Below are 14870 nucleotides of genomic sequence, written 5' to 3'. Positions count from 1 at the left end.
GCAAACTAGTCTTCGCAAGGATATCTGTATGTCTCACTTTTGAGTTTGTGCCAAAATTTGCTACCCCCAGGAATAAAAATCTGAAGTATGCAATAAAACAAACCAAACTTTAATTATTTTTGACAAATAGATACCAAAGTAATGATGACAGTTGGCTGTAGGGCCTCTGGCACCAAAGCAGTTTTAAGGAAAAACCCACCTTTTGTACATTATTCTCCAAGGACAGCTAGGAAGACATGGGTGTTAGAGAGAAGGCTTGGGTCCCAACAGTAAGGAAAAATTATGTTGACTGATTTATGGAGGGTTTCCCAAAACAGTAACATTTTATACTTTTATATATTTATAAAACGGAAAGATGTGGGTGTTTTTTGTTTTAAAGTAAGCTCTATGCCCAATGTAGGGCTTGAACTCACCACCCTGAGATCAAGAGTCTCATGTTCTACTGACTGAGCCAGCCAGATGCCCTAGGATAGACATGGTTTTAGAAACTGGGAAATATTCAGATAAATTCAAGTATTTGAGAAAAAAAGCATACCAGACCTACTCTGTTCCTACTACTTGGAAATCCAGGTATTAAAGTTCAAAGTGGGGTACATGTACCCACAGAGGCAGGGTGATCATGCCGCTGGCGTGAAAAGGAAATACTCTAAGACTGAACATACGCATGTTATCTTAAACTAGAAACTGAGCTTTCATATTCAGTGTGTGAAACCGACACCAGCACCCTCTCTGCTCCTACGCAGCCTTGTGGCCCGGCGCGTTGGTGAAGAATGCCCGTCACACATTTCGGCCCACTAGTCTACGTAGAGGCGACTGGAAAGGCACCGTTTTTGGCAGCGTGGGGAGCAAGCAGAGTCATGGACATACAAGACCTCGCCACAGCATCATCGCAGGGTCCGTTCTCCGACTTCCTGGATGGCGAGCAGCAGTGTGGCGGGCCACCAGCGGTTTCTCGCTCTGCCCTCCTAGTCCTGACTTGCAGCTCTGGCGTGTCCGGCAGTTTCCAGTGTGTCTGGAGCAGTGGCTGTTGAGGGGGCCCAAGCTCTGGGTCCCAGTTCAGGGGAAGGGATGCCCTCTGAGCTCCCCTTACGGGTTCCCTCTGTGTCACCATCCCAGAGCAACTGTTAGGCCCTTCTGACAACTCTGTAAGCACCTCATCTCCGGATGAAATCTCTTCTGTTGTTTGTGGCCCTGAACACATACCCAGTATTCCAGTAGGTAAATGTCCCCTAAAGGCAGCCACTCCGCATGCTGGAGGGGTTGTTTGTGATGCCCTCACCTGTGGGCTCACTTTTAGCAAACTCCAACATCCTGCAGCTTCCTTGGGCCCAATTAAGCATATCTGCAGATCTCGGTAGAATTATCACGTCACCCACGAATGGGTTTTAAAAGATTTTTTGTAGATGAACAAAGGAAAAGAGAGGGACAAACCAAAAAAAACCAGAAACAGACTCTTAGCTACGGAGAACAAACTGGTGCTTGCCGGGGTGGGGGGTGGGTATGGTGGGGGGGGGGGTGAACCAGGTGATAGGGATTAAAGAATACACTTGTCTTGATGAACACTGAATAATACATGGAAGTGTTGAATCATATATTGTACATCTGAAACGAATATTAACACTGGATATCCACTACGCTGGAATTAAATGTTTAAAATTTTAAAAAAATAAATAGAGGGGCACCTGGGTGGCTCAGTGGGTTAAACCTCTGCCTTCGCTCAGGTCATGATCCCAGGGTCCTGAGATCAAGACCCGCATTGGGCTCTCTGCTCAGCAGACAGTCTGCTTCCCTTCCTCTCTCTCTGCCTGCCTCTCTACCTACTTGTGATCTCTGCCTGTCAAATAAATAAATAAAATCTTTAAAAAAAAAAAAAAGAAACTGTCAGAATTGGATATTTAGCTATCTCTATAGTAAATAAGAAAGGGTTTTTTGCAGGGCACCTGGGTGGCTCAGTGGGTTAAGCCGCTGCCTTAGGCTCAGGTCATGATCTTAGGGTCCTGGGATCGAGTCCCACGTCTGGCTCTCTGCTCAGCGGGGGGCCTGCTTCCCTCTCTCTCTCTCTGCCTGCCTCTCTGCCTACTTGTGCTCTCTGTCAAATAAATAAATAAAATATTTTTTAAAATAAATAAAGCAAAATTCAAGCACAAAACAAGAAAATGAAGGAACTGCCAAATGCCTATTACCAATATCAGTGCTCTACCAAAACTATAAGGTAAAAGATTATCTTGTGAACTATAAAACTATACAACTTTTAGAAGAAAACATAGGGAAAAAAATCTTTGAGACCTAGGACTGGATGAAGAGTCCACAGCAGTGACATGAAAAGCACAATTGATAAATGAAAAAAAAAAAAAAATGTTTGGATGCAGTACATGAAAATTTCAAACTTTTTTGCTCTCTAAGATACCCAGTTAAGAGGATGAAAAGACAAGCTTGGATGGGAAGAAAATGTTGCCAATCACGCATCTGACAAAGGGTTTATATCTAGACACTAGAAAGAACTCTCAAAGCTCAACAGTGAAAAACAATACAATTTGCTCGTTAGGGAAACAATATGCCCATTAGGGAAAGGCAAATTAAAACCACAATGAACTACCACTACACAACTACTTAGAATCACTAATGTAAAAAAAAAAAAAGTGAAAATACCGTATGGAGAAACCGAATCTTTCACACACGGCTAGTGAGAAAATACAGACACTCTGGAAAACAGTCTGGCAGTTTCTTATAAAATTAATCATTCACTTACAATATGACCCAGCAACTGCACTCTTGGGCATTTACCCCAGAGAAATGAAAACTTAGGTTCACATAAAAACCTATACATGAATGTTCACAGCAGCTTTATTCATAACAGCCAAAAACTGGAAACAACTCGTGTGTTCTTCGACAGGTAAGTAGTCAAACTGCGTACGGTAGAACAGCCATACAACGAATATTATTCAGCGACCCAAAGAAATGAACTACCACTACACTGGTTAGCTTGCCAGGTTCTCTAGGGCATTGTGCTGAGTGGAAAAAAGTCAATCTCGAAAAGATACAGTAGGATTCCATTTATGTAACATTCTCAAAATGACACAATTATAGAGATAGAACAAAGAGTGGTTGCCAGTAAACAGGGATGGGGGGGTGGAGGGGACCTTGAGCTGCATGGGGGAGTTTCTTGGCAGTGATGGAACAGTGCTTGCTGTATCTTGATTGTGGTGGTAGTGAAACGAATCTAGACATGAAATGGTATTAACTGCACGAAACTACACACACACACACACACACACACACACACACACGAAGGAGTACACTAAAAACCATGAAAACTGAATATGGCTACTTAACAGTATTGTACCAGTGCCAGTTTCCTGATTAAACATGATTATTAATGTAATTTTATGTAAGATATTACACTGGGGAAGCTAAACGAAAGTTACACACACTCCCTGCACTGTTTTCACAATTTCCTATGGTCTATAATTATTTTAAAATAAAGGGTTTTTTGGTTTTTTAAGATTTTATTTATTTATATGGCAGAGATCATAAGTAGGCAGAGAGGCAGGCAAAAAGGGGGTCAGGAGGAAGCAGGCTCCCTTCTGAGCAGAGAGTCCAATGCAAGGTTCGATCCCAGGACCCTAAGATCATGACCCAAGCCAAAGGCAGAAGCTTTAACCCACTGAGCCACCCAGATGCCCCAAAATAAAGTTTCTTTGAGTAATGACATTCAGTCATACTTATTTTTAAAATTACTAATATCGGGGCGCCTGGGTGGCTCAGTGGTTTAAGCCGCTGCCTTCGGCTCAGGTCATGATCTCAGGGTCCTGGGATCGAGTCCCGCATCAGGCTCTCTGCTCGGCAGGGAGCCTGCTTCTCACTCTCTCTGCCTGCCTCTCTGCCTACTTGTATCTCTCTCTGTCAAATAAATAAATAAAATCTTTAAAAAAAATAAAAATAAAAAAAATAAAATTACTAATATCTTAGGGGCGCCTGGGTGGCTCAGTGGGTTAAGCGTCTGCCTTCGGCTCAGGTCATGATCTCAGGGTCCTGGGATCAAGCCCCACGTCGGGCTCTCTGCTCGGGGAGCCTGCTTCTCCCTCTCTCTCTGTCTGCCTCTCTGCCTACTTGTGATATCTGTCAAATAAATAAATAAAATCTTTAAAAAAAATAAAATAATAAAATAAAATTACTAATATTTTAAGTGAAATCAAAAACATGAAAATAATATATTTTAAATTGTTCTACAATGTTTTTCATCTTTATCTCATTTTTTATGAACGTCTTACTATGTACAGTATAGGTAATACATAGTTCACAACAAACATCCATATGGAGAATGCAGACACAGTTCTTTATACTGCTGGAGTATGACCAAAACAAAGATGCAGACCTCTGTTACAGAAGCTACAAAAGTCTAAGACACTTACTATCTATCCCTTCAAAGTTTTACTTAGGAAAGCATACACAAAAACAGGACAGACACCGGACTGAGAATCAAAAAGAACTCTATTCTATCCACAGTTTAAACAAGTCACAATCTCATTGTCATCCACAAGACGTAAGAATTGTATCAGATCATTCCCAAGACATTCCAGCTCTGAAAACACTGTAACTCCGTGAGTCCTACAACAGGAAAAAGTGCAGCAACCATAAAGAAATGTATGACTAAACTCTAACCAGTATTTACTGAAAGTATACCAAAGTTTCATGATTTCCAGGAATATTACATATAAGACATAGTCCAAGTTACCATTAACACAAACATAGAAAACAGCACCTACACAATTTTGCCTCAAAGAAAACAGATTACCAGAAGATCCAGTTGAAATATAAATATCCAGATACTAGGCAAAAGTGGCTATTTTGCATGCAGCCTCTCTGTCATTGAAGGCCTCTACCTTCTGCTCACAGAACTATATGAGGCTCTGTATTGCAACTATACACCAGTGCATTCCAGTATCCTGGTGCACAAGCTTGGGATCATGACAGTTCTCTCAAGATGTAAAATATCAAGATATCCAGGATGCCTGGATGGCTCAGTCGGTTAAGCGTCTGCCTTCAGCTCAGGTCATGATCTCAGGGTCCTGGGATCAAGCCCCATGTCAGGCTCCCTGCTCAGTGGGGAGTCTGCCTCTCCCTCCCCCTCTGCCCCTCCCCTACTTCATGCTCTCTCTCAAATACATAAATAAAATCTTTAAAAAAAAAAAAAGAATATCAAGACATCCAAGAAAGAACTCTTTTCCTTTTTCCCATCCACTTATTTACCATCCACTTGAGTTAGACTGAGTAAGACAGAATTTTAAAAAGGTCTATTATTCAGTGGAAGCTAAATATCTACAAGGTAATTATGTACCACCCCGTTACAGCACCTGCTATTCCAGAGACATCGCCTACCTGAAACAGAGTCCAAAACCAGGAAAGAAGCCAAGAGTCCTCCAAGCAGTGAAAATCAATATAACAAGGTCCTAGTACTAAAGTCCTATGCTTCTTTGGCTCGTTCTTCAGAACCTTCTAATATTTTTATCCACCGTTCCACAAGTGTGTTTATGGGTTCTACTCATGGCACACTAAACTATCAAATTAGAAAGGCATGGTAGGTACAGTAAGCAGGCGTAATGAGAGCAGAGAGATCCAGCTAACAGTAAAGTAATTCCCAAACCAACCCCCAAACCAATATGATTTAGAGAGGAAGAGTTTCACCGACAAGAGTGTTCACAAGCCATGGTCTGACCACCAGTGGTGGTCTGTAGACTGCTAACTGAGGAAACTAATGGCCAGTGCTTTTCTGCAAATAAATCGTGTGTTCACCGCTGCCCAAGACACACAAAAGGAACCACCACAGTGATATTATTTAACCAGGATTATAAACAGCATAATCCATCCTCTATTTTTAAGCAGACACACAAAACTGAAAATTGTATTAAATGATCTTTCCAGCATTCTTTAGTACTGAACTAAATTACATCATATCTGAATTTTACCATGAAACAGACACACACCAAAACTCCAAACAGAGCAAAACAAAACAAGGAATCCTGAGAAGTTGAACTATTATGCTGAAATTTACTCAGGCAACAAAGCACACATGTGAATATTTTATGAATTAAAACGTGAGGCTGCATTGCAGTGAGTGTAACTACTATCCTTTCCTCATCAATTCCCAGATGCCCTTGAATAAACTAAACAAAACACAACACAACACTTCAACCCTTCTGAGGTACAGATGCTCTGAACTAGAGATGGATCTTACCATTGCTGTCACCCAACAGCAGGAGGCAGCTGGTGAAAATCTGATCTCCTGGAAAGATCAAGAAAGCAGCAGTATCAAAGTGTCTTAGGTCTGACCAAAAATGGTCATTTAAAAAAATCTTTCATTTTTTAAGATTTTATTTATTTGACAGACAGAGAGCATGAGCAGGGGGAGCAGCAGGCAGAGGGAGAGGGAAAAGCAGACTCCCCACTGAGCAGAGAGCCCAGGCAGGGCTAGATCCCAGAATCCTGGGATCAGACCTGAGCTGAACGCAGATGCTTAACCAACCAAGCCACCCAGACGTCCCTCATTCAAAAATGTTAAAAAGGGGTGCCTGGGTGGCTCAGTGGGTTGGGCCTCTGCCTTCAGCTCAGGTCATGATCTCAGGGTCCTGGGATCGAGCCCCACATCGGGCTCTCTCTTCGGCAGGGAGCCTGCTTCCTCCACTCTCTCTTTGCCTGCCTTTCTGCCTACTTGTCGCCTTTCTCTCTCTCTCTCTCTCTCTGTCAAATAAATAAATAAAATCTTTAAAAAAAAATGTTAAAAAGACGAAGAAATGATCAGAAACCTGTAAAACTATAATCAGTGGAGTAAATTACAGAAAATTCTCAAAAATAAATTGCATCCTTTTACCTTAAAAAACAGTACATTTAAGGGGCGCCTGGGTGGCTCAGTGGGTTAAGCCTCTGCTTTGGCTCAGGTTATGGTCTCAGGGTCCTGGGATTTAGCCCTGCATCAGGCTGTCTGCTCAGCAGGGAGCCGGCTTCCTCCCACCCCTCCTCTTTGCCTGCCTCTCTGACTACTTGTGATCTCTATCTGTCAAATAAATATATAAAATCTTTTAAAAAACGATAGTACATTTAAGTACTTATCACGATACTTGGTAAGCACTCAATTTAGCTATTATTTAGGAATTATTTATTTTATTTAAATTATTTATATACCTATATATTTAATTATATTTATTATTTTATTATTTATGAATTATTTATAAATTATTATAAATTTAGCTAACATGATTTCAAAATGACAAATAAGGACTAGTAGAGCTAATGAAAATATCTATTTTGATATCATATCATATTTGATAAATCATATTTGATTTATTGATTTGATATCATATCATATCAAAAATATCATATTGATATCATATGATATATGATCATATTGATCAGGCAATCATTAAGCATTTATTAAGTGCTTTCAAGTTGGGTCACCAGCACCACATGGGAGCAATAAAAGTTCACTGCCATGAACCCACACTAGTTTTGATCAAATAAATGGTAAGTGCCACAGCAGAAGCAAAACATTTTGGACCAATAAGGTAAAGCATCACATCACACCCAGCAATGATCAGAACTTACTAAAGCAGCACCTGGCTGGCTCAATCAGCATAGCTGTACCTCAGTCTCGGGGTTGTGAGTTCAGGCCCCACATTAGGTATAGAGATTACTTAAAAATAAAATCTTTAAAAAAAAAAAAAAAGAACTTGCTAAGTATTTTCAACATTTTTTTTTCATTTTTTTTCATTTATTTATTTTAGAGCATGAGCTCTAAAGGGCTAGGGAGAGAGAGAATCCAAGCAGACTCCCTGCTAAGTAGGGAGCCTTATGCAGAGCGCCAACCCAGGACCCCAAGATCATGACCTGAGATGAAATCAAGAGTTGGCTGCTTAACTGACTGAGCCGCCCAGGCACCGCTCAACTTTTTTTTTTTAAAGTACTGTCCTTTCTGTAGGTCCAGTAGGCAGAAATTTGAGATATAAATTATTTACTTGTTGAGAGCCACCAAATGATTAAATGAATATAAAAAACTGTCACCAAAATGAATCTTGTGATTTTCATAGGTGAAAAAAAATCTCTTTGCCCATCACTCTGCAGGCTTAGGTAGAATAAGGATTGTAGATAAACCACCTCTTCAAATCCTTCTAAACTTGGAGCTGCACACACGATTGAAAGAATCTCTCCCCTCCTAGGATTCACACACATTGAAAGGGACCAGTTTATACAGAAATGCACATTTATTAAAATGTTATCTTTCACTTATATTCAATGTCCAGAACAGACAAACGCATGGAGAGGGAAGGGAGATCAACAGTTACCTAGGGCTGGTGAGGGAGATGGGGAAGGTGAAAGAAAAAGTTCTAAAACTCATTGTGGTGGTGGTTTACAACTCTGGAATACACTAAAAACCACGGAACTGAACACTTTACTTCTTTTTTAAAGATTTAATTAATTTATAGTAATTTTTTAAAATATTTTCTTTATTTGACAGAGAGCAATCACAACTAGGCAGAGAGGCAGACAGAGAGAGAGGAGGAAGCAGGCTCCCTGTGGAGCAGAGAGCCCGATGCGGGGCTCCATCCCAGGACCCTGGGATCATGACCTGAGCTGAAGGCAGAGGCTTTAACCCACTGAGCCACCCAGGTGCCCCAATTTATAGTAATTTATTTATTTGAGAGACTGCGTGGGCGTGTGAGCAGGAGAAGGGGCGGAAGGGGAGCGAGAGAAACAAGCAGACTCCCCTGAGCAGGAGCTCAATATGGGTTAGATATGGGGCTAGATCTCACAATCCTGGGGTCATGAGAACTGAAATCAAGAGCAAGCCACGTAAGGGACTGAGCCGCCCAGGTGCCCTTGAACTGTATACTTTAAATAGGTGAATTGTATGATATGTAAATTACTACATCTCCATAGAGCCCTTCATTTTTTTTTAACTTCTTGAAGATTTGGTTTTTTTAAGGGGCGCATGGATGACTCAGTCATTAAGCATCTGCCTTTAGCTCAGGTCATGATCCCAGGGTCCTGGGATCAGGCTCCTTGCTCTGTAAGAAGCCTGCTTCTCCCTTTCCTACTCCCCCTGCTTGTGTTCCCTCTCTGGCTATCTCTTTTTCTTTCCTTCTTAAAAAAAAAAAAAAAAAAAAAAAAGCTTTTCTTTTTTTTTTTTTTTTTTTAAGATTTGAAAGAAACAGCATGAAAAGAGAGAGTGCGCATGTGCACATGAGCAGGGAGGAGGGACAAAGCGAGAGGAAGAAGCAGACTTCCAGCTCAGCAAGGAGCCTGACTGATGCAGGACTCATCCCAGGACCCTGGCATCATAACCTGAGCTGACAGCAGACACTTACTGATCTGAGCCGGGCACCCATTAAGATTTCATTTTTAAGCAATCTCCACACCCATCGAGGCTCAAACTCACAACCCTGAGACCAAGACTCATGTGCTCCACCAAGTGAGCCAGCCAGGTGACCCTGTTATTTTAAAAATTTTAACTCTTTGCCAAAGTTGACAAATCCTAATTACTGCATTATGGTCAAACTCCACAGGATATAGCCCTCTGTCAGATATTCTTCCTGACCTGGCTGACCTCATCACTGACAGTCCTACACAGTCCCTTTATTAACAATCCAGTTCCTTCCCCACAAATACAAACATCAAGCAGCAGACACATGGGGAGAGGTGGAAGGAGTACATTTTATAAAAATTAAAAATAATTCACACAGTATTTTTATGTAAGTGGTTTTTCAAAATGGTTATTTTCATAATATAAAAAAAAATCCTGAAAAAGCCATCTATTTACTATAGCATTCAGATTTTCAAAGAATGTTACTACTCTATCAGCAAACTACGAATCACCTGCTAGCATATAGATGTAGTCTCATAATGGCGGTCTTTGAAATGGATGACCCTTGCAGGGTGTGGGGAAAGATACATTTATGTTTGTAGAATTTCAGAAATATTCTGCCCCACAAGAACAGGATTTAAATTAAAAAAAAAATTCTAGAACTCACAGACTTATTTAACAGTGTGCATGAACTCCTACCCACCTCAAATGGAAGACATGTTTGTTTGCTAGCGTACTTTGGAAGAAGCTATGCAGAACAATAAACAAGAGTGAATAATAAACTCACCTAGGTGTGCAGTTTTTACACTGTTTTTTAATCCACATGTACCACTCTGAGCTCACAACTTGTGGTAGAGGCAGACTTAATCTTACCTTCAAGGCAAGGTAGGCAAGGCTAGGCAAGGTACACAAAGTAGGTGCAGTTCTCAATGAAAAGTTGCCAAATGAATGGAGATTTCTCAGCTGATTAAACCAACTAGCTGCTTACAGCTGGGTTTCCTATTTAGGAACCTTTGGAAAATCTTTTTCCCCCCAGGCTAGTTTACAGAAGCACCCAGAACAATAGAATCTTATCACCCACATCATCTGCCCAAATTATAGCTCCCTTTTCATAATGAGCAACAGGAGGTTTGAGTAAAAACCTCCATATGTGATTTGATCATGAAGAAATGTCTTCCCACATTCCTCCTTGGGCTACTACGAGAAGTGCCTGTTGGCAGGCTCCAGACAATTTTTAATGCTCTCTAGAGATTAAAAGAATCAAGAAATGAGAAGAGATTAAGCTTAGGAGTATGTACTCCAAAAATATGTCAGGGTAAAGGCAGGTAAAACTGTTCAGGGACATAGGTTTTGACCAGTTTTTGAAACGTTTTGAACACATACAGTGGTAGCCTTGTACTCAAGAGCATGCAAAGCTCTGGTGATAAGAGAAAAAAATGGTTTACCGCTAAACACACACAGACACACACACACTTTCCCAAGTAAAACAATTTGAACTTCTTTACAGCTTATGGTTTTTTAGAATACTGGGGGGATAACAAAAGTGCTCAAGCACTTTGGGCAACAGTAAAAAATAAACAAATGAACAAATAAATAGGGGAGTACCTCCAACTTTTGTTAATGGTTTAGCAAAGTCTACACTCTAGTGAAGAAAATAAAAACATAACCATATTGTAAGTCAGAAAGTGGTCTGCGCTGTAAAAGCGTTTTACGAGAGCAAGAAGAAAAACCAGTCGCTTATGGTTAGAAGAAGAGGAGCTTGCAGACAAGGTGACATTTGAGCTGGGTTAGATGGATGATCTCTCTACTGAGGTAACAACAGTTGAAATTCAGAACACATGCTCTGCCCCAAAAAAATATTTTATAGATAAAAATAGTTCAAGTAGAGAACATACACTAAGCCAACCCCCAAACATACTTTATCTTTCAAAATTTCTTTTAAAATGTAAAACCTGCTATATAAAGCAATGAGAACTTTCCCACCTCACCTAGATTTCTTCTATTATTTCACTATTCTTTTACCATTTGGGCATGAATCCTGCGTCATGGTCACTTTGCACTTGTTACTGTGCTGAGATATGCACTCTTCTTCCTATGGCTGATAATTTTGTGTCTTCCCATTAAACTGTTATACCTTTGAAAGCAATAACTGTAATCCATTTCTATCTTATCTTTCTGTAATACTTCTTAAATAAATACATACTCAACAGATACGGTTGACAGGTTAAACGTAGTTCTAATACCTGTGACAGTAAGCTATCACTAACACAAAAGATGTCTGAGGAACAGATACTATAAATAATTAAATCACATTTTTGCAAAGAGAAAAGCATCTAGACTAGTAATATCTACCCATAGACACTAAACTAGTTGCTCTGCTTTAGTGTGACTTGTTCAGAAAGGGTGCTTGTTTAAAAAAAAAAAAAAGTTTGGGGCACCTGGGTGGCTCAGTGGGTTAAAGCCTCCACCTTAGGCTCAGGTCATGATCCCAGAGTCTCTCTGCTCAGCAGGGAGCCTGCTTCCTCCTCCTCTCACTCTGCCTGCCTCTCTGCCTACTTGTGATCTCTGTCAAATAAATACATAAAATCTTAATAAAAAAAAAAGTTAAATCTCTCAAGCAGCCTTTATAGAACATTATCTTTCTTTGTCACAAAGTCCTGAGACAACACATTTATTGTGACACAGTGGGTATGCAGAGAAATGAAGGACAGTGCTAGTTCCCAAGGATCTCAAGGGACAGTTCAAAACTCAAGAAATGTCTTGGCAATGTGTATACATAAGACAATGTGTTTAAAACAATATGAAAAGAACAAAGGAAAAATGTTTTCCAGGAAGCATAGCCTAGCTATTTCAAAGATAATTCTTTCTGAATGTGCTCTTTTAAAAGTTCAGAAATTCTCTCCTCTTTTGTTTAAGCTGGAAGAAAACAAAGATTGAAATTTGGAAACTTGTTTTAATTTTCTACTCAACTGTATTATGAGATGGAAAGGGAGATTAGGCCTGCAAGCTGGCCTGACATCCTTATCACAGAAGAGATTCAAACAGGAGGGAGGAGAGGAATATAGGTGTTAACAATGCCAGATACCATCAAGATTACTACAAAAGAACATGTTTGCCTACACTTCTAAATTCTGTGGGAAGAACAGAGTACTTCTCAAATATTATTACCCAAAATTGGCTTTCAGTTTGCCCAGTTTCTCCTTTCTTGTTACTGCTGAGCCTGTGAACTGATAATGTTCCACACCACTCAGAAAGTTACCAGACAGTGAGTTAACAAACAAACCAAACCACTGGGCCAGGCATTCCAACAAAATTCACTCTTCCAAAGAAATAATTTTACAAAATAACTCAGAAGGGAAGACAGGATGGAGTGCTATTTTTGATAATGAGTAGCAAAAACAACAATAAAAAAGACTACAGAGTAACACACCCACTGTTACTTTTGTTTATAGGCTTGTAACTTGCACATGCAAGTACTCTACAAAGTATTGCTCAAGAAGAAACTGTCAAAAATGAATGCTTATGAAAACATTCCTTTTCTAAATAAGGTCTCTAACAAGGGCTGTGCTGTTTCTAAATGATTTCTTTAGCAAGTATTGACAGGTATAGCAGAGCAATAATGCTCAGGATGAGGGAAAAAAAATCTCTTGTTTTGTCAATAGTAAAAGCTGTTGTTACTAATTATGATGCCCATGAGCTCCGTACTAGAAATTAACTGTATGGTAGATACCTGCTAGGCAGAACACCACTTTACAAAAAACTAAGTTTACCCCCCTCCCAAAATACTTTTTTTCCTAATTCTACAGACCCTAGCAACCCAGTAGGTTGGTTTTGTTGTTGCTGTTTTCATCCAAAAGAAGCTCCGCCAGTAAGTCGAGGTAACTTTGCAGTTCAAAGGTTAAGGCAAATTCAGCTCTACATAGAGAGTTTCTGCTCCTCGTCAACATAGCTCCCTCTCCTCTCTCTCTTCACATTATCTTGGTCTGTCTCTCTCTCTCTCTCTCTCTCCTCACATTATCTTGGCCTGAGAGAGGCTAATGCCCCGGTATAATTGCAAATCCATGAGGGAAGCGATTTTAGGTGCCGAGGAATTCAACTGGGATGGGAAGAACGATCGACAGCAATCAAGAACCAGCTCGCCCTAGAAATCACCCTCTCCGGAAAGGAGGAAGAGTCTCTGCCCAAAGAACCTGCTGCCCGGAAGCCGCAACTTCCATCAACCGGCAAAGAAAAGTTGCAAGAAGAGCTCAGCGCCCAGGCAGCCCGCACCGGAGCGGAGACGGAGGTCGACGAAGACACTCATCAGGCCCTGGCGCTCGGCTGCGGCGTCCGTGGGGCCGACTCCGGCTCCGGCTCCCGTAGGCTCCGGGTCTGGGGGTGCGACCGCGGAGAGTGGGCGGAGAAACGAGAGCAGAGGAAAAGAGGGACAATGCTGGGCCGGGCCGGCGACTCCGCGCGTTCCATGGGTCTCCCGGCGCCTCTTCCCGCCCGGTGCCGCCCGCGGCCGCGCCAAGTTTGCTCCTCAGCCCTCGCTTCACGATCCGGGCCGGCGAAGCCGTGGCCGCCGGCCTCCCTCGGCCTGGCCGCCGCCGCCTTCCTCCCCGCGGGGCGGCTCCCGCGAGTCCGCGAGGAGGCGGCGCGCGCGAGGAGAGCCGCGCGCGCGAAGGGGCGCCGGGCGCGCGAGGGGCAGGGGGCGCGCGAGGAGAGGCGCGCGAGGGGCAGGGGGCGCGCGGGCCAGCGGCGCGCGAGAGAGGAGCCGGGCGCGCGGGGGAGCCGGGCGCGCGGGGGAGCGGGGCGCGCGGCGCTCCCCGAGGACCCGCGGCCGCTCCGGCGGGTTTTCGGCTGAGGCGGGGGCTGCGCCGCCGTCTACCGTCCGTTAGGAGTCTTTGCCCGGGCGGTGCAGCCTGCCAGCCATCCTGGCCCGCCTCCCCCTCGGCTCCCATCAGGAAGGGCAGCCGGGCGAGGGCCGGCGACCTCGTCTCCTGCCAGGGCTGTGGCCGCCGGTCGGCGGGCATCCCGGCGCCTGCCCCGGGGCTGGAAGAGAAAGTGAAATGAAGCGTCTTTCCCCCGGCAACACCTACCCGTCCCCAGTCCAAGTGCAGCTGCCTCGCTCTTCGGGCGCCGCCGGTCCCCGCCCTCGGGCCCCGGGCTCCGTTCTCTTGACAATGGCGCGTCCCCTTTAAGGAATAATCCGATCGGAACCGATGTGTGGTTAAACCTCCGACTCTGATTTTAACCGGATTTCTCTCTCTCTCCCTGAGCCCGACCGACTCCCGGCGGTGCTGCTAGCTCTTCCCACCCCTTCCCCGCCCCGCCTACTCCCTCGCCTTCCTGATTGGCGAGAAGCACTACAACAGGAACAGCAATCCTCGCAGTCCACTGGCCCGACCAGCCGCCGCTCACCGCGGCCCCACCCTCCCACCCCGCCCCTTCCCCGGGTTGGTCCTCCCTCTAATCACTCTCTGTCCTCTACTCCATCGTTGCTTTGGAGACCTGGCAGTCAAGGCTCACCCTC

At 43.1% G+C, this 14870-nt stretch overlaps 1 protein-coding gene across 2 annotated transcripts in view; it reads right to left on the bottom strand.

Moving 5' to 3' along the window:
- The window catches only part of FRYL (FRY like transcription coactivator), a 259514-nt gene extending 244855 nt beyond the window's left edge, over nucleotides 1-14659 (bottom strand). The window contains exons 1-2 of one of the 2 annotated variants that reach the window (XM_045986638.1): nucleotides 14437-14659; nucleotides 11824-11829 (exon numbers count right to left, since the gene is read on the bottom strand). The gene's annotated coding sequence lies outside the window, so the exon portion shown is untranslated. The remainder of the gene's footprint in view (nucleotides 1-11823; nucleotides 11830-14436) is intronic. The other variant, XM_045986649.1, reaches the window with a different exon arrangement.
- Nucleotides 14660-14870: the final 211 nt, after the last annotated feature.

The sequence above is a fragment of the Meles meles genome, chromosome 2 (assembly GCF_922984935.1).
Source record: "Meles meles chromosome 2, mMelMel3.1 paternal haplotype, whole genome shotgun sequence".
NCBI lineage: Eukaryota > Metazoa > Chordata > Mammalia > Carnivora > Mustelidae > Meles > Meles meles.
Note: the sequence above shows the minus strand (reverse complement) of the source record. Positions and strands in the feature narration are given on the sequence as shown.